Raw genomic sequence first — 22,520 nt, 5'->3', positions numbered from 1 at the left:
TTCAAACTTTTTCGGATTAGAAATGGGGCGAGCATATTCACGGCCAGGCCTACCTGCTTATGAATAAGAGAGGAGACGCACACACACGGAAGCCAGGAGCTATTAGCTACTTTAATCTGCTGACGAAAGAAAAGAATCATACATCTAAAAAGATCCATCTCAGCTCTGCATGTAAAACCAGCAGAAATAATGTCATTCTGAACAACTCCCCTTTCCCTTCTCCTAAATATCTATCTAATCAGGGTGCGTGAAAAGCCCCATTCAGGTCGGCCCCTTATAAAAGTTTCATCTTATTACACTTTCCAACTTCTCGTTTCATTATCCCTGTAATGGCAGATGAAAAAAACGAATGGTAAAATTGAGAGGTAGCCATACAAAAAAATTAAATAACCATGATAATTAGATGTAAAGATATTATAATTCCTTTAACAGGATGCATAGAAACTGCTGCTCGACAATATTTGCCCTAATTGCTAGAATTATCATATTAACCAGTTACCATTTGAGTAAGTTGATTAAAAAATTGATTATTCGTCTATTTCTTTTAGGAGTTTCTTAATCAAAATCTTACATCCTTGAAAAATTAATTTGAAGCCGTTTCTTATCAGTTAATTAAATCGGGTTGGAAGTCATTTTTTCTGTGCGGCATGATTAGAACGGTTCTGTTCTCTTCTGTTCAGACACCATGACGTTAGAGGGGGAACTTTTCACTGTCTCATCAAACATTCACAACCACAAGAATAGGACTTCTTTGAAGGGCCCGCCGCCTTTTTTTTTTTTCTTTCCAAACCTCTGCCTTTCTGATAAATTGTGCTATACCCAATAGATCTTTCTTTCTCGTTAACACATTCTCATTAACGGACAGAGAAAGCGAAAGGAGAGGGGAGGGGAAGAGGGGAAGAGAAAAGGAGAGCGGCAAAGAGGAGGGGGGAGGCGGAGTGGAGAGGAGAGGGGGAGAGCTTAAGGGGAGGAAACAAGAGGTGGGAAAAACAGGGCAGAAAAACAGCACCGAGGCAGAGATAAAGTCAAAAGGAGAAATGAATACAGTGACAATTCTTCACGACACAATAAAGAGAATGAAATAATATAAGGACAACACGGGCGCACGCATGTAACGTTGCCTGGGTGACAGCCTTGGGGCGGCCTGTGTTGAGACTAAACAACTAAAGGCAGAAACTAAAACAAGTCGGCGTTAGTACAGAGACAAAATGTCTCAGTCAGTTCATTTAGCAACCTTAAAGATTTTTTATTTTGTAAAAATTAACAGGCACCAGTAAGTGGCACAACGCGGGGAAAATTGATTTTCACGATTATATATATATATATATATATATATATATATATATATATATATATAATAGATTTTACTCTGCTCTGTATCAATTCGAATTTGCAGCTTTAAAGACTACACATCAGAGAGTGACTTCACCTCAGAAAACTAGTTTTCTATTTCTGGAAGGAGACTAATTATAAAGCTCTGCCCCTGGGAAAGAAAAGCCCCTCTTGAAGGAGAGAGGGAGGCAGAGAGTCCATTCAGCGCCGGCATCGGTGGAATATAAGTTTGTCTCTCTCTACTTCAGCGAGCAGCAGAGCAGAACCAAACAGATACAGTGCGCTCCACTCATCTGTCCATCCCTGGCTCCTCTGGGAGGTATGGGAGGATTGGAGAGGGAGGGAAGGGGGGGGTTCAAAAGGAGAATTAAAAAAAGGAGAATCAGTGAGGATACGGAGCGCTGTGCTGAGTCTTTCTGATTGGATAATGAATTGAATGATTATTAGAGCCCCGGCTAGTAAAGTTACGCAGAGATCTCGGCTCATCATCGACCAATCAACGCGCTCTCTCATCAACCAATCAGACCCCCGCGCAGAGGGGGTGAAGGAGGAGGAGGGGGGGGGGCTCTATTTGCTCTTCCATCTGCCTCTCTCTCCCCAGATTTCTCCCTCTCTTTCTCTTACAACACGTCATCCTGTCTTTTGGTACAGCTGCTCTCATCTTTCTCCGTGGGAGACAGAGAATTCTCAAAGCCACAATTACCACACAGAACTATCAATTTCCCCTTCTATTAACCCTGTGGGAAGAGAGGGGACAAGGGAGAGGAAGGAGAGAGCGGAGAAGGGGATGAGAGATTCAAATTTGGGATGAAGAGGGGGCCACCTCGGTGCACTCCTCCTCCTCCTCCTCCTCCTCCTTCCGACATCCTCCCCCCACGGTGCAGTCATGTGTTTAGGCTGAAGGTGGGTGGTGGTGGGGGGTTACACCTCCTCAGGATGAACTTGACCCCGCCACTAGAGGTCAAACAAGTTACTATACAGCACGGCCCCCCCCCCCTCCCATCCTCATTACCAGCAAATAGGTCTAGCCACTGTTCCACTAATGCAAACTGTATGTTAATAACCAGCGCTCGCTCGAACCGCAGCGCAGAGCTGTCGAAAGCCAAGAGAGAGAGAGAGAGAGAGAGAGAGAGACAGACAGCAAGAGGCCGAGCGGCGAGGAGGGAGGATGGAGGGAAAAAGGGCGGAGAAGAGAAAGAGAGCGGGGAGGGATAAGGAGGGGGCGTGAGCCAGGAGTTGTGTTTCTTAGATCAGCGACTAAGGGCCTGTGCGCCGTTACAACGGACAACTGTGACGGCATGCCTGGTCTCTGTTGCTCTGCTCCCCTCTCCTCCTCCTCCTCCTCCTCTTCTTTGCTTTCTCACTTCCCTTCCCACCTCCTCCTCCTCCTCCTCCTCCTCCTCCTCCCTCCACCCACTCTCCGAGCGAACCCCTGGGGGAGCCTGCTCAAAAAACCAAACCCAGCCTTCAGCAAAAGTTTCACAGGCAAACTTTTCACAAAGCCCCCAAGAAGCCCGAACGCCTGCCTGACACCACGAAGCATGCCAGGGTTTTCATTGCCACTCACCCTCCCTCCTGTCCTCTTTTTTTGTACTTTAGTCCTTCGTTCCTCCCTCAGTCCCCTCCCTCGTTTATGCTCACTACTTTCCAAGGCTAATGCACTGTTCCTGACTGACCTTTAGACAATGGAAACCTGCAGCAGCAGAAGTCACCGATTAGAGCTACAGGTTGCATACAGCAGCTCTGACCTTCACTGGGCAAGTCGGCATTGTGGTGTCTGCTAATCCAACAACCCAAACGGCCATACTTTCAACCTGATAATAAAACGCCCTCAGTCCTTGAAGAAATAAACATACGCCTGTGTAACTTGCTGATTATAAAAACATCAAAGCTACGAAATAATGAGTAAAATAAAAAGTTCCATTTCGTGTGATTTGTTGTTTTCGTCGGAGAAGTTTCGCATTGTGAGTCCAATGTTTTTGTCCAGGGACACATCGCACTCGATAATCACAACAAAAAAAATGAACTAAGCAAAATGTATCAACATAGTTCGACGCATTATTCCTGCTCTGAATATAATTCTGTGAGAGCAAGTTTACAGATCAGTATTATTATTATGAATCTGTTCCCTGCTTGCATTCAAAGCCGGCAAAAATATTTTTCTGCTTCACAAACAGATTTAAAGAAGAAAATCTTTAGTTTAGTTTCTTTTTGAACGATGTTTTCAATTTGCTGTTGGAAAAAAAATAATAATTCAAAAAAGCAGCTTGTCGAGAGAGAGAGAGAGGGCTATTGATCGACCTTGCATCGAGTCTTGTCGTTTCACTCGTACAGAATAAATGATTCCTATTGAAACGGGGCCTGAGGAGAGGTTTGCAAATGTTGGAGGTAAACTGTGATGACAGCCTGGATGTAATGAAGAGGCTGAGGGAACACAGAGTCGTGATAATTAGAGACAACAGGCATGACGGGGAGAGGAGGAGAGGAGGAGAGAGGGAGAGCATGGACGGGAGGGGAGTGGATGGACAGGAGAAAGTGCAACAGAATAAGAGGCGAGGAGGAGAAAAGAGAGAGACAGCGAGAGTGACTATCGGAGCTCCGACAGGGAAAAGAACACTTTCCGACCAACCACGGACCAGAAATGAAGGCAGCCCTGGCAACTGCAGGCACTCATGCTGTGTGTGTGTGTGTGTGTGTGTGTGTGTGTGTGTGTGCAGCCTCACGACTGACACACAAACATCTTTCACCGATACAAAAAAAAAATAAAATTAAAAATCCGTGTAGGAAAAAAGCACTGATAAAATTGTCTTTTTCAGTTTACGTGTGTCATTGTGAGTCGTCAGGAAACAGGGGGAGTGCCTGTTTTTCTGTTGTGCCTTTGTAGATACAGTGAAGCAGTGAGTATGTGCTGCGTCTGAATGATGTTTTCCCCCTCTCTTTTAATCCGGGAAAAAATGGTTTTAATTAATTGTTAAAAGAAGAAAAAAATAGCGGACATTTTTTCTTTTCTTTTTTTGGGGCAATTTTAAAACTTAAATTGATGCATTGAAGTTGAAAAAGAAAAACTACGGCACATGGAAGAAAAAAACAACTAGAAAACTTTTTCTTTTAATTAACACGACATCTGATAACAGTGAATATATTTGAGCAGTATCATATGCGGCCTGTTTAAGAGTCATTTGAAAATTACCTTGGCTACAACAGCGAGCTCATCCAGACACTACTTTCCCCACTTTGAGCTGGTCTCCTCTTCTTGTTTTGCAGTGCTTTCTATCTGCTTCTCCTTCCCTCTCACCCCCTGACCAACATTCGGGCCGGTAACACAGCTAACACTGCTTCAAAAGCCAAACACACACACACACACACACACACACACACACTCTCTGCCTTCTCTCTCCTCAGGAACATGAGAGCTGGCTCTAATTCACAGGCTGGTAAAGCTGTGGTGGACAGCAATCTTGATCTGGCAGGATTAGGCTACTTTTATTTCCCCGAGAGCCACGGGGAGGGAGGGAGGGATGGAGGGGAGGAGAAGCGGAGGGAGGTGAGTGTGCATGTGCAGGAGGGGGGAGACGGGTAGGGGAGGTAGGACTGAAATCCTTCTACAAATGTCAGACAACGACCGGTGACCAGGGGCTGCGGAGATACACACTCGCTCACACACACACACACGCCAAGCTCACACACTCGTAAACACTCGTGAAAGTGCCAAACAGAAAAGAGACTCATCACTCGCCGTCTCATCAGTGTGAGGAAGAAGGGATGTGGTGGTGGTGGGGTGGGGGGCAAGAAGGGGAGCGAAGGAGGAGAAGGAGGAGAGAGGGAGGGAAAGAAGGAGGGAGTAAAAGAGAGGGAGGGAGGGAGCGAGGGGAGTGGGGGAGGGGGGGATTACACAATTATTCAGATAACAGCTGGGTATAATCTAGTGGCAGATGTCTCTCGGTCAACAATGCCCACCACACACAGACGTGCATGTGCATGTGCACACACACACACACACACACACACACACACTCACAGAGCTTCAATGCCCAGCGAGCAGCCGCCACAGAGCAGGACAAAAAAAACAAAAAAAACAGCCGCGGATGAAGCGGCAGCGCTCAGCTAAACACAAGAAGAAGTTTTCTGTCTGTGATTCAGATAAAACAATCTATAAAAATAATAACAGAGAGCAGTGTGTTTTCTCCAGAACTGTGAAATGACTAAAGAAAATACACACGCAAGTTGGGAAAGTGACGACCTGTTTGCTTTTTCTTCTTCCCCCTCTGACAGCCGTCTGAAAAACAAGAACCTAAAACCTGAGGAATTCTGTCCGAGGAGGAGAGAGGTGGAGGGGTCAGCCGGTGATTGACAGTTAATTGTGGTCGCGCACGCACGCACACATGCACGCACACAATAAGTACACACACACACACACACACAGGCAGAACAGCATCCTTCTTGTCTGTGAGCAATCTCCAAGACGCCCGATAGCGGCTGCAGCAGCCACCATCCTCTCCTCCTGCCTCCCCTCCCTTCTCCTCTCTGAAAGGGCATTATAGAAGCCATAGTGTCTGCTCCCCACTGGGCAAAGCCTGTGCAGCCTCTTCACCTTGAGGGCAGGAGGAAGCACAGACACAGGGAGAGTGTGTTTGCTACGGGCGGAATCACATTCATCATATTTACAGTAGACGTTATCGCTCAGTAATTCTTCTTGGAAGTTTTTTAGGAAAACAAAATTCCCCCCAAAGCTCTTGTCGCTCTGACACGAACGAATCTTCAGCAGCAGCAGAGGAGGAAGGAGGAGGAAGGAGGAGGAAGGACCGAGCGAGCGGTGAGAGCGAGCTCTGTCAATCTGTCAACCCAGGCAGCCTATTGTGATTTGGTTTAACACTGGTTAACAGCTCGTCCTGTCAGGGGATGGATCATCCCACGGCGCCTCACATGCTAATAGCTTAAGTAGGCATCCCATGTCCCCCGGAACTAATACCATAAATACTAATACCATAAAAGAGCAAGAGTGCGCCAACGCTCCAGACTCACTTTTGCCTGCGTTAGCCAACATCCCTGATACTTTACGGATTAGAAAACATAATGAGATGCATTTAAATGGTTATTACCTCCCCGGTCCAGGATCGCAATGAACATGAGGACGAGGGAGGAGGGGGGGGTGGAGAAATACTGCATCGCTAATTTCCCATCATGATATGTTAATGTTAAAGTCATGAAGAAATTCAAATATTCTAATGCAAATTTTAAAATAAAGAAAAAAGAGAGAAATGCTCAAATAAATCAGATTAATGGTAGATCTGATGTCTGATCAAATCTGAATTGGAGGTGTTTACATCAGAGGGTAAGAAAGTGATTTCAAATCAGATCCGAGCTGAGTTTATGGACCCCCCCCCCCCGAGCGCTCCTCCTCCTCCTCCTCCTCCTCCTCCTCTTCTTCGTCTTCTTCTTCTTCTGTGAACCTCAGCGTTTTATCGGAGCGTTCATTTGTCCGCTCGGCAGATTTTTACCGCCGCAGCACCACGGACAAACGAGCACTCAAGAGCTGCGTAACGCTTCTTTACAGTCAGACGCTTTATGAAATGTGCAAAATGTGTGTGTGTGTGTGTGTGTGTGCACGTGTGTGCGCCTCTGTGTGTGCATATCCATAACATTGTGAGTCTGGCGCTTCACAGCTGTCACCTACCCTTCACAGCCATCCCTTTTTCCCCAACACACACTAAAGCGGCGCTGCAGAAAGTTTAGTCACATTGTTGTTTCTGAGCGAAGCTTTTCCAACTGATCTGCTCCCTCGGTTCTCCCCCCCACCCGCTCGATTGACGGCTGCCCTGTCAGTTTGTCGCGGCGCTTTAGAAAACACCAACGGCTCTCTGATGAAGTGCTTACAAAAGGTCATAAGGGTGGAGGCGACGGAGGGGAAGGGGAGCTGACTACTGAGAGAGAGAGAGAGAGAGAGAGAGAGGGAGGCAGGGGAGAAGGAAAGGGAGACGGGACAGAGTGAAGGAAAATCCATAACACAAATACAGCTGTCAGAAGCAATGCGGAGTTAGCAGGGGACACAACGACCGATGAGAGCTTTTTCATGAAGATGCTCTGCTTGAACACGACGGGCGTTCTCTTAGGGTTTTTCTTTTTTTTTTTTTTTTTCTGCTTCGGCTCGAAACCATCTTTCGCCTTGCTCCACCTGCCCCTGCGCCACTGACCTAATGATCCCGTGTGACTCTCTTTTCTTTTCAGTCTGTGAAATCAAACTTGATCGCTCCAACTGCCTGACTTCAACGCTCTGCTCTCATTCCCCCAGACTCGGCGGCCACAGCCCTTTTCTCCTTCAGCTGCAGCCGTGGCCTCAGGTGCCAAGCGCACTCTGGAGAGGCTGATCTAATGCTTCCTCAGCTATAATGACCCACGCCTAAAACCCCATCGCGCTGTCGTTTCCCCCCTCCCTCGCTCCTACCAGCCTTTCACTCATATGTTCTATCTCTGTGTGTGTGTGTGTGTGTGTGTGTGTTTCCCTTTCCCCTCCCTGCCCATAGGAAACAGTCTCTTCCGCTCTGAGCTGTTGGGTCACTCCTTCCCACATCCATCAGCTGTTAATGGGCCGGTGCTCTGTGGAGCTGGAGGAACATCTCTGAGAGTCGGCCTGCCTTCCAGCCAACCTCCTCATGCACACACACACACACACACACACATAGAAAAACTCATCTGAAGAGCACGGACATGTTAATGACCACAGGCTAAACCACTGTGTCAGGCAAAATGATTACCTTATCAATCAGAGGGAGAGGAGTGCGTACGTTTTTAAAGAATGAAGTTGGGGCTGCGAGGGTTTGCTGTCGCCACATACGCGATGACAGCTCCGTTCAAAAAGACACAAAAGGGGCGAAAGAAAAAAGGCAACAACCGCCTCCTCTCTCCGTCTCACAGGTGGTCAGCTTCCTAAAGACCGCTGAAGGCATCTCCCCGCTTTGCTTCTCGTCTGTCCTGCAGACTTTCCTGCATGACACAGCCTCCTGACCCGTCATAAAAACACATCTCATCTTTGAAAAATGTGCAGGATTTATTATACGCACACAGAGACCCACACACACACACACGCACACACACACACACACACCCGTATTCAGCCCTCAACCTCTGCTAAATAACAGGTTCAATTAGAACCACATGTATAATCAGGCCTCAGTCTAAAGCAATGTGGCGGCAGTTTCACCGTGCAGTCAATCACTTCAATACACAAGCAGAACATTGCCCCACTTGCTGGCAACCCATGAAGAATAACACCTTCGTTTAATCCATTAATTTGTCGATTATATTTCATTAACATATTTTAAAGAGGAACCAGCCTGTAATTGCTATTAGAACGCGACTCATTGATTACATAAGGCGACGTGTAGGTTTGTATTTTCCATCTCTTTAGATCACTAAGAGAAAAAAAAGGAGCCATTTCATTCCATAAAAATCAATGATACAGTACGTTAAAATGTGTTGCAACTCAACACATAATTACACAGTCCTTACAACCTGTAGAATATCTGCTCCTGCAGTGTTTCCACTTTGAAAAAGCCCAGAGCAGATTACAGTTTGCGCACACATCTTGCAATAAACGGCAGCTTCAGGACCAACACTTGAAATTATTCCATTTAAAAAACACGCTCTCGCTCCCTGCGCGGCAATATTTTTTTGCTTTTTCCTCAAAGCCCATCTAAAGGATATTGAAAATTTAACTATTTCAGCTTTTTAAAGCAGGTAATGCACTAAGTGCCGCAATAGAAGTAAACCCCGTGAGTATCTATCACGGGGTCAAACCCTTACATGTATAGCAGAGTCGTATACGGGCGCTCTTCAACATCACTTTAGAGCCAAAAGCCCACTCAGACTTGTGGGTTTTGGGATAGCAGGAGGGCTTTAATGAAGAGAGAGCGCCAGAGATGGAGAGACGGACAGGCAAGCCATCAACACTACCGACGCACAGGACATTTAAAAACTTCAAATACCGGCCATTTTCACTCGAGCAGGACAGGTGAATTGAGAAAAAAGCACTCCTGCAGACACACACACTCCCGCACTCAGATATATACACTCCCTGCACACATACATTCTCACGCGCTCACGCTGGAGGTAAGGACTCTCTGAGTGAGTTTATGGACTAACACAATCATATTGGTGGCTTTTAATCCTGCTGAAGGGGGTTTTTCAAAGCGCATGAGGATTCATAGCCATTATTGCCCGTCTCTAGACGAGTCACACACACCGGCAAAGAGAGAGAGAAAAAAAAAAACAGCAGTCACTATACACAAGGCCCGAGCTGAAAACCATCTTTTAAGTAATGTGTCAGTAAGCATAACAGAAAAACAATAGTCTGTCGGAGAACAGGGTCTGAAACTGATAAAAATCAGCAGTACACGAGCAATTCTTACAAACAGTGAAACAAAACAGGACATGGAAAAGACACAGCTGTCGAGAGGAGAGGAGGAGAGGAGGAGAGGAGAGGAGGGGGGGAGAAAAAAGCAAAGGAAAGGAAAAGTGTTGAAGCAAGTCAGATGAAAAAAGGTGGCAACGCTGAGGCAAACACACAGACACGGACGCACAATAGCCGACAGAGAGCAGAGAGAGTCAATCTGTCTCTGACACCTCTGGCTTCCTGCACACGTACTCTCCTTTTTTTTTTCTGTTTTTTTTACCCAAATAACTACTTCTGCCTCTCAAATCCTCTTTTGTTCAATGTCTCCTATTATATTTCGATGAAAAGCCTGTCACCGATGTGATAGCCTATCAACGAGCAAAGCACTACACAGAAATGAGAACTTTACACCGAGTCCACACTCATGGCAAATGCTGAAATAGAAGCAACATTTAAAAAATAGAAAAAGAAAAAAGAGATTTTCTCCATCCCTAATCTCGCTCTTCTCTTCTTCCCTGAGTTTTCTTTTGGAGGTTTGCGTGTGATTATCATGCATGTGAGGTCATTTTAATTAAAACCGTAGAAATGACTAAATTGTGGTGACCTGTGCTTCGTTGGAAACTCCAAACATCACTTGTTTTAACAGAGACGTGCTCCGGAGAGGAATTATAAGCAGCTGAAAAAACATGCAGCAAACAAGGATCTTCATTTTTTTAAATTAAATTTTAATAATCTGAACTGACTGAAGTATATATATTTATATATTTTTTTTTACAGATTTCTAAAAAACCTTTTCAGCACATTTATCATATCAGCTGCAGAAGAGAGTTGGATGCACTGAGGGTTGCTGCCAGCACACTTGTCAATTATTTCCACCCTCATAAATTGCTCCAGGTGTGCTGATATGCAAATAAAAAAAATAATCAGACAGTTTCTAATGTCTTAGATAAAAATAACAAATTAAACATCCTTAAATTCTGATTTGATTTTTGCTGATTTAAATATTTAAATAAAACCTCGACATGAAGCTGTGAGGACATTAAAAAAAACATTAATATGCAGCTTGTTATGAAGCTCATTGTGCAGGTGAAATAAAAGTTTTTTTGTTTTTTTTTAATGGTTTTTAATTCTGCATACACTTTACACCTGGGGGTGGGGGGGCTCCGAGCCCACCACAAAATACCTGCTTTCCTGTCTGACACCAGAAAACGTGACAAGGTCATAAAACGTGATGAAGAGCTTTTTCATTCCCGCTGGATCTTCTATTAAAGTGCAATTAAAAGTGTGTCATCGCGTCGCGGAAATGCCACCACAGAGAAGGACAGGAGGAGGGGTGGGGTAAGGTGGAGGGAGGTGAGGGAGAGAGGGGGGGTGGGACACACACACACACACACACACACACACACACAACAGGAGAGAGAGGACACAGTAAATAAAATTAATTATGCCAAATGCCCCAGCGCCCATCAATCACGGGGCAATAATGCCCGTGTCAGGGTGTGCACCCACACGGCCTGTATGCTTTTCTCTCAATGACAGACAACTAACAGCAATTAATTGTCATTTCATCTCTCACTCTTTTTTTTTTTTTTTTTGTCTGCTGCTTTTCCATCATGCGGGACCTGAAGCCTCCTGACATGCGGGGATGTTCAGGCTGTTTGATATTTGATGAGTTTGATTTTAAAGAGAGAGAGAACAGCGAGTTCAGGTTTCACAGCTTATTCTGGTGTTAGGCGAATTAAAAGGCGAGTTTGTCTTTACGGAAAAAAATAAAATATATATATAGTGCCGATTATAAGTTTCTCCTTCTTTTTTTCTCGAAGGAGGTAAAGATGATTTTCCTTTGCGGTGCAGGCCTACTTTCAGGCGGTTTATGACTGCAAAAAGAAAAAGGGAAAACATGGGTCATGCAGAGGTTCTGCTGCAGGATTCAACCCCCTCAATTTCTAAATTTATAATAATGCCCGAGTCAACTCGAAATATGAGGGAATATTTCTATATTTCAGCGGCAAAAAAGTGCGTTTTTGTTCTCATGCAAACGCTCTCATTTGAGAATTATGAAAAAGAGAAAAACGCATCAGCGTCACAATGCGACTAAATGATCTGACAAACCCTGCGAGCTCCGATCCGTTGGAATAAAGTGGAATTAAACTTTTTTACAACTCCCCTCGCCGTCCCTGCTGTCCGCACACTCAGCTGCACATTGTCATTTATGTTGAATCCAAAAGAGATTGTACAGAAAAGAAAAAAAACTCAAAGAGGTCACACAACGCGGTTCCAATTTCAAAAGTCAAAATCGTTTGAAAAGAAACTATTGTCTCCTGACCTATTGACTATGTCCACAAGAAAGCTTTTTTTTGTGTGTCTGTCTTAAGACAAGGAGTCCTTTCTCCTCGCTGAGGGATGTATGGACGCTTTTTGTGGCATTTTAAAGGCTTTTGTTTAATTATCAAAAAAACTTAAAAAAGGGAATTTTAAAGAGTGTTTAACGGCTGGGAGTTAAACAGGTATGACAAAGCGTTCAGACGGCTGTGGTGAAATTATCAGCACATAACTTAAGGTCGGTGTTTATTATCAAATCCCTGAACAAGAGTTATCAACAGGGACGCAAAGTTCATGTTTTGTTGCGTCCATTCCCGACATCTTAGTTAGTCCTAACCTGTGAGAGGGCTGGAAAAAAAAAAAAACTTGTGTGTTGTGTCATGAGCGTTAAGACTTCGGACAATGACACTTTTCCATGAGCAGTCCTCTCTAGTCTATGATTTCTACAGGTCTGAATAAATGAACGTCCCTTTACGCAAATAAATAAATGCGCACTGGACATAAAGCACTTTTTTTTCTTTCTTTGCCTGCGTGCGTAAAACACGTGTGAAAGTGTCGAAGCGCTCGAATTAAACTTATTCCACCGTCCATTTTTCTTTTTTTACTCAAACACTTCAAAGAGGATTTTGTTTCCTTTCTTTCTTTCTTTCTTTCTTTCTTTCTTTCTTTCAGAAACGTGCCTGATAAGTTTCAACACTCCAGCGAGAAAAGAAAAAGTTAAAGTGAAACATGGACGGAGGAAAAGTCTGAAAGAGGAAAACTCCGTGTGTGCCCCGCTCTGTAATACTCTCTAATACCCTATTATGTTATTAGGCAGACTTTGTGGGAGTTTCGCCGACAATGTGCGAGGAAAAGTTCCTTTTTTTTTTTGGTTCTCTAACGTGTGTGTGAGATGGAAGCACAGAGCGAAGGAAAGACTGAAAAGATTTTAAAGAAGAAGAAGAAGAAGGTGGTGTTGTGGAGAGAGAGAGAGAGGAGGGGGGGTTAAGAAGGAAAGTGTAGATAATGCATCAACCTGTTCTCTTGTTTTCTGAAGAAGTCAACTTTCACGCCAGTGGTTGGACCATGTGGACAGCCCCGCTTCTTGCTCCTCGAAGCCCCCCGGCGCGTCCACTCTCTCTCGCGGCGACAAAAAGAGGGGGACACCACAAACCGACGGGACGAAAAAATTCACACAAAAAAAAAAAAAAAAAAAAAAAAAAAATTGGAAAGAAACAGAGAGGAGAGAGAGAAGGAGAGAGAGACAGAGAGATCTAGGATCTAAGACCGCAGCAGCATTACTTTAAAACGACAAAGCGTGCTCGTTAGTCCTTTCCTTTTCCCTTTTGTGTGCGTCCTCGCTCCTCGGAGTGGCCCCTCTGGAGTGAAGTCAGAACAATACTGCCGCTAAAAAACTCTGGGCACTGTGCGCAAGTTGCCGCGGAGAAAGAGCGCAGCTTTCTCGCCTTGTTTTGGTTTCGCCTCTGCCCTCCTCCGCTATCTCTTCAAGAGGCTGAATTCAGCGCGAACAACCTCTCCACCGGTCCTCACTTTTTGGCATCCCGTCTGTTGCTTGCTCGTTCGCTGGAAATCAGGGGGTTGAATCACCAGCGCTGTGGTGTGTGTGTGTACACGAGTGTGGAGTGTGAGTGTGTGTGTGTGTGTTGCGAGGGGGACAGTTTGCTGCGCTACCGTAATGCCTCTAAAGCAGGTGCGCGTTTTCATCGCTGCCCCTATACTCGCAAAGCCCTGGCGCACAATAGGAAAACAGCAGCCGGTGAGAGGTATCTCTCTCTCTCTCTGTGTGTCTCCCTCCCTCCCTCTCTCTCTCTCTCTCAGTGAGTGTGTGTGTGTGTGTGTGTGTGTGTGTGTGTGTGTGTGTGTGTGTGTGAGGGGAAGGCACTGATCTTTTGACCTCTCTTTGCATCCCGGCTGAGTTGTGCTATTGTGGAGGCAGAGAGGAACAGATGTTTGCCTGCACAGAGTTTGAGCTTCAGAAACCGTCAGAAACAAAAGCATGAACCAGTCCACTATTAAACATTTGGATTCCATACACTCTCAGATGTATTTACATTGTTTCCCCATGTGTTGTATTGGTAAATAAATAAATGCCCCTCTATGATAAAAGTTAAAACGTATGAATAACTTGTGTTTTGCTCCTGACAGACTTCCTTAAGATACAATTTTCATCTTTTTTTTTTTCCTGAATCGATTGATGCCAAAAAAAAAAAAAAAAAAGATTTACACTTACAACTTAAGAAATGCTGTATTCCACAAATAAAAAAATATGTGCAAAATCAGTTTAAGTGGGTTCACTCTTTCCTTGCAAATAGACAGTTATATTGTGATTGGACAATTTTTACTGTCTGCCTCCCCCTCACTATGTCCTTTATGTATTTTGGAAGCTTGACAACTCCTTTTGCAGAGTTATTACCACCACCTCCCCCCTCCTCCTCACCCTCACCACCACCAGCACCAGCAGCAGCAGCACCACATTCATTTACTAATTGACAGCATAATCAGTGTTGAGATTACGGTCTTTGATGAAATTTGGAAATTACATCATACCTGTCGCAGCAGGAAAAAAAAAAGTGAGTAAAAAAAAAAGAGGCTGCTATAACTCATGAGAAGATCTTGGAATAATTGGAATAATGCCCTCCTGCCTCTTCTCTATCGAAGCTTTTACCATTGGAAAATGATGGCAGTCCATCACAGCGCCACCCAACAATGGGCCATGACTGCAGTAAATCACAACACGTTCATTAGCACGATCAATACCACTAAAAATACATGTGTGTGTGTGTGTGTGTCTACATGCGTGCAAATGTTTGTGTGTGTGTGTTCGGGCAAGCCGTATATTCTCTCACTTGCTCGCCTCTTCCTCCTAAACCTGCCACGATTTTGCCAGGAACACTTTGTAAAATGTCTCCAATAAATCTGAGAGGGAGAACTGACGGGCGTTAATATGAGCGGCCGGATGGTGAGGAGTGATGCTTTTTTTTTTAAAGTGGCTGCTGCACTTTCAAGTTTGATCGACAAAAAAACAAAAAAAGAAGACGGTATATTGTGCAGGAGAAAGTTCAGAAGTGGAGCTGACAGCAGGTGTGTGTGTGTGTGTGTGTGTGTGTGTGTGTGTGTGCACGGTTACCTCGAAACAAGCTGGATCCTGGAAAACCAGAAGCACGACAAGAAAAGAAGAAGAGAGACTGAATCATCCCTCTGCTTGTTGTTGTGTAACTGTTGACATTTTTGCTAAAGATATCAATCACCGCCTTCGCCTGTTTGGGGAACCATGATTTGTTGGTTGTTGTTTGTCTTTTTTGGCCGAATGGCTGCATAAAAAAAAAAAAATTAAAAAAAAATCAGAGCACTGGAAACTCAGTAGGACTTGTGTGTGTTGTGGTCTGCACGGCCCAAATAAATCCAATCCAGGCCCGGGATGAAGCAGTCCAAGTATGAAACCGGATCAAAATAGAGCTGGTTTTGGACCTCTTAAGTCAACACCTTCATTCTTGTTCTTGGTGAAAGGAGAAAAACGCCGTTTGGCCCTCTCACCCCTTCTTCTATTCCCATTTAGGAACCCTTCTCTCCCTGTTAATCAGGGGGAATAATTATCAAAGTGGACAGGTAATTAAATTAAAACATAAGTGGCTACATGAGCTGGGTTGGCTGTACTACAAGGTTTTCCCTGGCTTAATTAAAGAGAAATATGGGAGAGCTCACCCACAGTGTCACAGAGCCGGTGAAAGAGAGAAAAAAGCTCCTGCCACTAAACTTGAATAACTCAATCTGATCCTTTAAACGCAGGATTTGGGATTGATTAAAAAATGAGGCTATTTCCGCCCAATGCATGTGTGTGTGTGTGTGTGTGTGTGTGTGTGCTCATTCCTGAGCGCATCAGTTCCACACAGCGTGTTGTTTGTTTGCGTACGAGAGCAAAAGCACATGTGGCGCGGTGAGGGAGCGCAGAATGTGTGGTAGGCGCATTAAAAAAAAAAAAAAGCTGCCATCTGGGAATAATGTCGTAAAATAAAGATACAATAAAATAAAACTTACTGCTGTTGATGTTTACAAACAACCCCCACAGAAATCCCACAATGCCTTGAGAGCGAAAACCCAAAGACACACACACACACACACACACACACACACACACACACACGTATACAAATAAACAGAGGAAGAGTGGGAAAGCAGCACACAAACCGAGCTATACAAACATTCACGAACGTGCCCACGCCTTCTTTAGTGCACATATGAGTGTGCATGTTTACAAATAAAGACAAAGTGGGAAGGCTTGCATACACACACTCGCATAAACAAACACACACACACATACACACACACACACACATACCGCTGCAGCCTATGTGGTTATGCAAAGACAACAAGAAGACTGTGGCTTCAAAAAAAAAACACCACTGCTATCTCAGGGCTGGTTGTATTTCAATAATATCTCTTGTACCTGTGAACAACACACATATGTGTGTGTGTGTGTGTGTGTGTGTGTGTGTGTGTGTGGCCTCAGAGCATACAGTGGCATCTGTGTTAGGCTCGGAATATACACTGATTGCTGGGAGGATCACAGCCAATCAACACCTGCTTTCTATTAGCAGATGTTTCATAAACATGTTTACTATTACAGCTGCTCCGCATCACACAATCATACGCACACACACACACACACACACACACACACACACACACACACGCTAAAGTGAAACAGAGAGAGACAGACAGACTAAGAAAATGTGTTTATCACTACTCTCCCTCCTCATCTTGGCCTTTGGGTTGGAAGGGAATAATTAGGGAGTCCCAGCCAAGGCGGTGGCGTACGTGTTAACAAGCTGTTTTAACACACACTCACACACTTCTTCCCACATGCAGGGACAGCTGGAGCGAGCGAGAGAGAGAGAGAGAGAGGATCTTATTCTACACCTCGAGGACTCCATTTAAAGCGACTTGTGACCCAGCAGTCAAGTCCTGGAAGAAAAGTCTCTAACCTGGTGAGGTGAGTGTGAATCTGAACAAAACAAAGAGTAAAGGTTCTCTGTGAGGAGGGGAAACGTCTCGTCTTCCACAATGATAACGCGCCATCGAATGATTTGAACTTTAGGAGGAAAGTCAATGTTGCTACCTTACCGAGTTTTAAAGATTTTTCTTGAGTTAGAGTTGGGGAGATAATATTAGATGCACACAGATCATCCGTAATGATGCATCAAAGAGAAATGGAAATTTATGTCTAAATTTTCAGATGCTTTGGCAAGAAAGTTATTTTATTCTAACCACATATTTGGGGGCAGCACATGCATGCATTCCCACACACACTCCATCATAGATTAGACACTGATATGTGGAGGAGGAAAGGGAAGGAAGGAAGGAAGGAAGGAAGGAAGGAAGGAAGGAAACTTGTCTTGTGTGTGGGTTAAGGAGCAGGTAAAAACACATTTCACTCAGGTGTGTAGAGAAGCACTCAGTACAACAGGTTGTTCTGTTTGTTTTATGCCACTGCTGGATAAAAACACAAAATATGACACGCAATAAAATATGGCAGAGCGCGATATCAAAGAGCACACAGTGTCTGACTAGTATTATATTACTGTTGGGTAAACACAGCAAAAACAAAACATGTTTAACTCTGCTTTTTATTGTTATTGTACGTTATAATCGAGCTATTTTTAAACTTACATGTCGCTTTTTGTTACAGATTATGCCGTCAATGCAGTTTTTTTTATTTCAATTCATTATTATTTGCAGACTAAACAATTCCCACCATGATCAAGTACTTAGTAAGTAAAGTAAAAGCGACAGTGGCAAGGAAAAACTCCCTTTTAAAGATACCTTGAGAAGATCCCAGACATCTGCCACAGCTAACAAGACATTTGTGACACTTTATTGTGTTTAACACTGGGTTAAAATAACCACATTTTAGTTATAAAAAATGAAAAGGACATTAACATTAGGCCAAAACAACCTCAGCACCCAGAGTTTCATTTGTACTCTATCTATCCAAACTGGGTCACTTGTAATTTTCAGTGTCCTGTGACACGGCCTCTCTGAAGATGCTGGTCCTTGAGCTCCCAAAACCAGACACGGCCAAATGTGTGTTTGTCTGTCTGGGTGTAACTTAATAGGATACATTTAGGAAATCTCCCCCCCGAAACCCTATCCCTTCATCTGCTCACGTGCAGGACATACAAACATACACGCACTCTGAGAGCCTCCCAGTCTTCTCCCCTCGGTGCGATCTTGTATCAAAGCAAACAAATGACATGCTGTCTTCTCCTCCGTCCCCCGTCCCCCCCCCACTGTCTTTTTTGATGTGTGGTTGTGTAAAATGACACGCCATATCTCTCGAGTTGACATTATCACTCGCCGGCGCGCTCACGTCTTCCGGCCGCACACACCTTTCCCACAGGACTCCCTACAGCAGGGGTCTTTGTCTCGGAGAGCATCACACACACACACACACACACACACACACACACTGAAAGATGTGGAAAAGCTTCTATGATTCTACCTCTGCATTGTGTGCCGTCGGTGACTGGTTCAAGGAATGAGAGAAAGAGAGGCTACAGGATGGAGGGATGGAGAGGAAGGTTAGGATAGGACTGGCTTTTCTTCAGCAACCTTTTTGGCGTCTGTGCGTTTCTTTTTTTTTGGAACATGTGATGTGTGGCATTTCTCTGCTGAAGATTTTTTTTAATGCAGGAAAGAGAGATGTAACCCGGAGAGCTCTGTCACATTAGTGTGGCCGTCAGTGTTAAGCTGACATACGTAACAGCCCCGATACAATAACCAGCTCGAGACTCTATCACGCATGCGGTGATAGGTTAATAGATGTCAGGAGAAAAAAAAAGTGTCAAAAGCGAAAAAGAAGAAAGAAAAGGAGAAATTCTGAAGAGAGAGAGAAAAAAAAATATTTTAATTTATCTGTATACTGTAAAGAGAGATGACATACCAGAAGGGAACAGAAATGAATAAGCGCCAAAGTGCAAAACAACAAAATAAGAGAAAATGAATGATCACCAGCGGGTCAATGGGTTAGGATTAGATACAACAGTAAAATAAAATAAAAAATGAAAAGATTTAACGTCCTTAAGTTTTCACAACCTTGGAGTCTTCACATCATTGAATGCGATTAGTGTGTGTGTGTGTTTTTCCTCTATATAAGTTTTGATCTAGAATTCTCTGTAATTTGTTATTGACATTTACAGCATTTGTTTGTGTATGCGAAACACGGCTGTGAAAGACTCGATGCTTTTCTTTTGACCTACACTTCTCAGTCTCCCCCAAGACCATTCAAAGCTCAAAGAATACACACAGAGACAAGACGTGATGTCAGTGGTTGTGCTGAAAAAGGATGCAGCGGGGGAACTGTTTATGAATATGTCTTTTTTGTAAGAACGTCCTTGTAATTTGCTGTAAAATATAGAACAGAAAACATGCCATAGACGGACAAAAAAAAACACATTTCTCCAGCCTTTTCAAATATTCATGCGTTTATTCAGCTTTTCTTTCTGCTTGTATTTTTAATGCGTGGTAGAAATTTATTGGACATAAAGGAATGTCTAATTTATGCACTGACATGGTAGTTAACCTGTAAAGGCCTTGGAGTCTTCGCAGTTAGTATATTTTATGTTAGGAGGCTTCGGGTGCCCACAGGTTAAGATAAGCTGGAGACCTTGTGGATGTTCTGTTGTCCCCCTGAAAATATTCAACGAGAAACCGTCATGAGTGTGTATGTTATGTTTTTTTGTTTTTTTTTGGTATGAACTGTGTCCATTTAAAGGAGCCTGAACCTGTGACATCGGATTTGTGTTGTAATGAACTCCACAAGTCAAGTAAGAAGGCTCATTGAGTTATATGTAGTTATTAGAAGATTGCTGCAATCGGGCATAAAACTGGAATTGTAATAATAGAAAAAAGGAATCACGTGAATTAAAAAAAAAAAAATACTGGTGTAAATTCTTTAATCAAATATAGAAACGCGAACGCTTTTCTTTTTTTTGACACGTCTGTTAAGGTTTTTCAACAATTACCATTACAGCATGTGGAGAAAAAAAAATTCCATATTAGATTCTATCAGTCTTTTATCATTACAGGTCAGTGTGTGTGTGTGTGTGTGTGTGCACTGTAGAGTGAAAAGAAAAAGAGAGACAGTGAAGGGCATCGGAGGTCATCAAATTGCCACGGTGCTTTTTGTCCTGTCAAACGCTCACGTGAGCCAGACTTGAGTGAATTTCAATAATCATCCTGAAGGACTTTTCTTCTCGGGCCCCATTCTGCTAAATGTATCTCTCTCCTTCTAATTCCCCTTCACAATACGTCTGGCTCAGGCTACTCATCATGTCATTGGTCCCTTTTCTATTCCCCTGTGTTTGATTCTGACAAATACATGGATTATCAGCCAGGGGGATTTTTTAAATATATGGCTAATGTGAGCTTTCATGCCTGTGCTTTAATCTGCTGAGTATTTAAAACCAATCTTAAGGACGGGAGGGGGGGGAAAACGCAGAGGTCAGGCTTTTTCTGCGCCCGGCAGTCGGAGAAAAGAGAGGGAGCGAGATTGGGGAGTGAAAATGGAAGTGGGGAAAAAGGGAAAGTAAGAGAAAGACAATGATTTCCAATTCTATTTAAATTCTAGCCGGGATTAACTGTGGAATCGCAGGTATCAAACCTCATCTGGCAGCGCGGGACGAGAAAAGTTGGTCCGCTCGCTGTAGTTGTGTGTGTGTGACAGAAAGACAGAGAGAAAGACTCGGGGGGTTTGGGGTGTCTCCCTCTGCTTTTTCACTTATCGTGTGCCCTCCTATGCTGGGGAAATTGGACGTAAAATGACAAAATAGATCTCAGAGTCTCTCTTTTACGGGGCAATGACACTGTACGGCGAGGGATGAAAGCTCCATCATGTGTCTGTCCAGTTGCTCCGCCATCGGTGACATTTACTCATTTACAATTCAGACACTCTCCCTGCTCCTTATTACCGTCTTTCCTCCACCTTTTCTTTCATCTTTCCTCCTGTCTCTGGTTCCTCCCTCGTCCTCTCGTCTCCCGTCCTTTCTCCTCTCGTGTCATTTTTGCGTACAAGGCGAGGCAGAGCCTTTGGCAAGCCGAGTGTCTGTCTGTTGTTGGTGCGTGTCGGGCTAAAGAGCAGCGGGTGATTTGTGGCATTACCTCTACAGCTTTAAACTGCATCAAGCAACTTACAGACCTTTTTTTTTTTTTTACGACTGTAATATGAGGTACTTAACATATCGCTGCCATAAAGTTCAGCAGACGCAGGTTCACAGAACTCGCACGCATACGTATGTTACTAGGAGCTGATGGCGGAGTTGGAGACAGATGTATGTATAAGCTGAGTGAAGTTTTTATGGTACAGACTCACCCAGGATAGTAAAGTGGGCCAAGGCTGATATCATCTGATACACTTGTTTGCTCGCCAACCATACAATCACAGTCTTTCCCCGCTGAGGAAGCGTTCAAACTGCTATTTGAACATCAATGCAGGCATGCAAATAACATTCACCACCCCTCTTCACATCAGATAAGATAACCCACAATGCCTAGTCTGCCAGCACGGAGATGTGTTTTGCATCCTAAGGCGACGCTGCTGTTACAAAACATCATGAATCGAGCCCTCTCAGCAAGTTCCCCTCGGAAAAAAAAAAAAAAAAGCAGAAGAGGAAGAAGTCAGCAGATGAGTGTGTATGTATGTACAGTAATGTGAGCGTGCACGTATGTGTGTGAAAGCACGCTTAAGACTTAATGGTAAGAGAGAGAGAGAGAAGGGGGGAGATGGAGAGAGGATTAGAGGGGGGGAGGAGGGGTGAGGTGGCGCTTTAATTTGGAAAGTTTGATGTGAATGACGCACGTCTGGCACGCCGAGATGACGGATCCTGCTACACATGCAATATGGGAAAGTGATCCATCCTTCTTTTTTTTTTTTTTTTGCTTTCTTCTATCTTCTCCTTCCCTCTGCATCCCCAGCCTCTTACCTCACCCCCCCAGCTCGTCAACGCACCTCCCCCTTCTGCCTCTCGCTCACGCCACTTCCTCCTTCCTGCTTCCTGCTGGTTTTTACGGTGCACCGAGCCGCGGCGCAAAACGTGCGGACGGACACCTTCCTCTGTTGCGCGAGAGAAAAATCACAGCTCCGTCCGGCACACTTTTATTGGGCATGATTTTTTTCCACAAAGATTTGAAAATGACTTCCACCAGCGTGAACCTTCAGGGTCCAGCAGTGCCTGCAGCATGTGTGTCAGGACTTCATAACACTAGCACTACATGTTTCTTTACATTTGTCTTCTGGTTGAAGTGACAATGCCTCCGGTAAATTGAGCACAACCGCCTATAGGGTGCCCTTGGTTTGTGCAATTCAATTCATTCAAGTTGCTTTTGTGTATTTGTGTTGCGGTGGAACCGGCGCTGCGTTCAGGTGAATTTGCTCACATCTGATGGAAAAAAAAAGGGTTAAATCGTCGCTTTTGACGTTGAT

The 22,520-nt window shown here is 44.2% G+C and overlaps 1 protein-coding gene across 3 annotated transcripts in view; it reads right to left on the bottom strand.

The window, feature by feature from the left end:
* The window catches only part of foxp4 (forkhead box P4), a 191,372-nt gene that overhangs the window by 79,596 nt on the left and 89,256 nt on the right, over nucleotides 1–22,520 (bottom strand). The window contains exon 1 of one of the 3 annotated variants that reach the window (XM_027279841.1): nucleotides 13,059–13,800. The exons of the other annotated variants lie outside the window; for them this stretch is intronic. The gene's annotated coding sequence lies outside the window, so the exon portion shown is untranslated. Of the gene's footprint in view, nucleotides 1–13,058; nucleotides 13,801–22,520 lie in introns of those variants that run through there. 3 annotated transcript variants of the gene reach the window in all.

Source organism: Larimichthys crocea, chromosome VI (assembly GCF_000972845.2).
Source record: "Larimichthys crocea isolate SSNF chromosome VI, L_crocea_2.0, whole genome shotgun sequence".
Lineage (NCBI taxonomy): Eukaryota > Metazoa > Chordata > Actinopteri > Sciaenidae > Larimichthys > Larimichthys crocea.
Note: the sequence above shows the minus strand (reverse complement) of the source record. Positions and strands in the feature narration are given on the sequence as shown.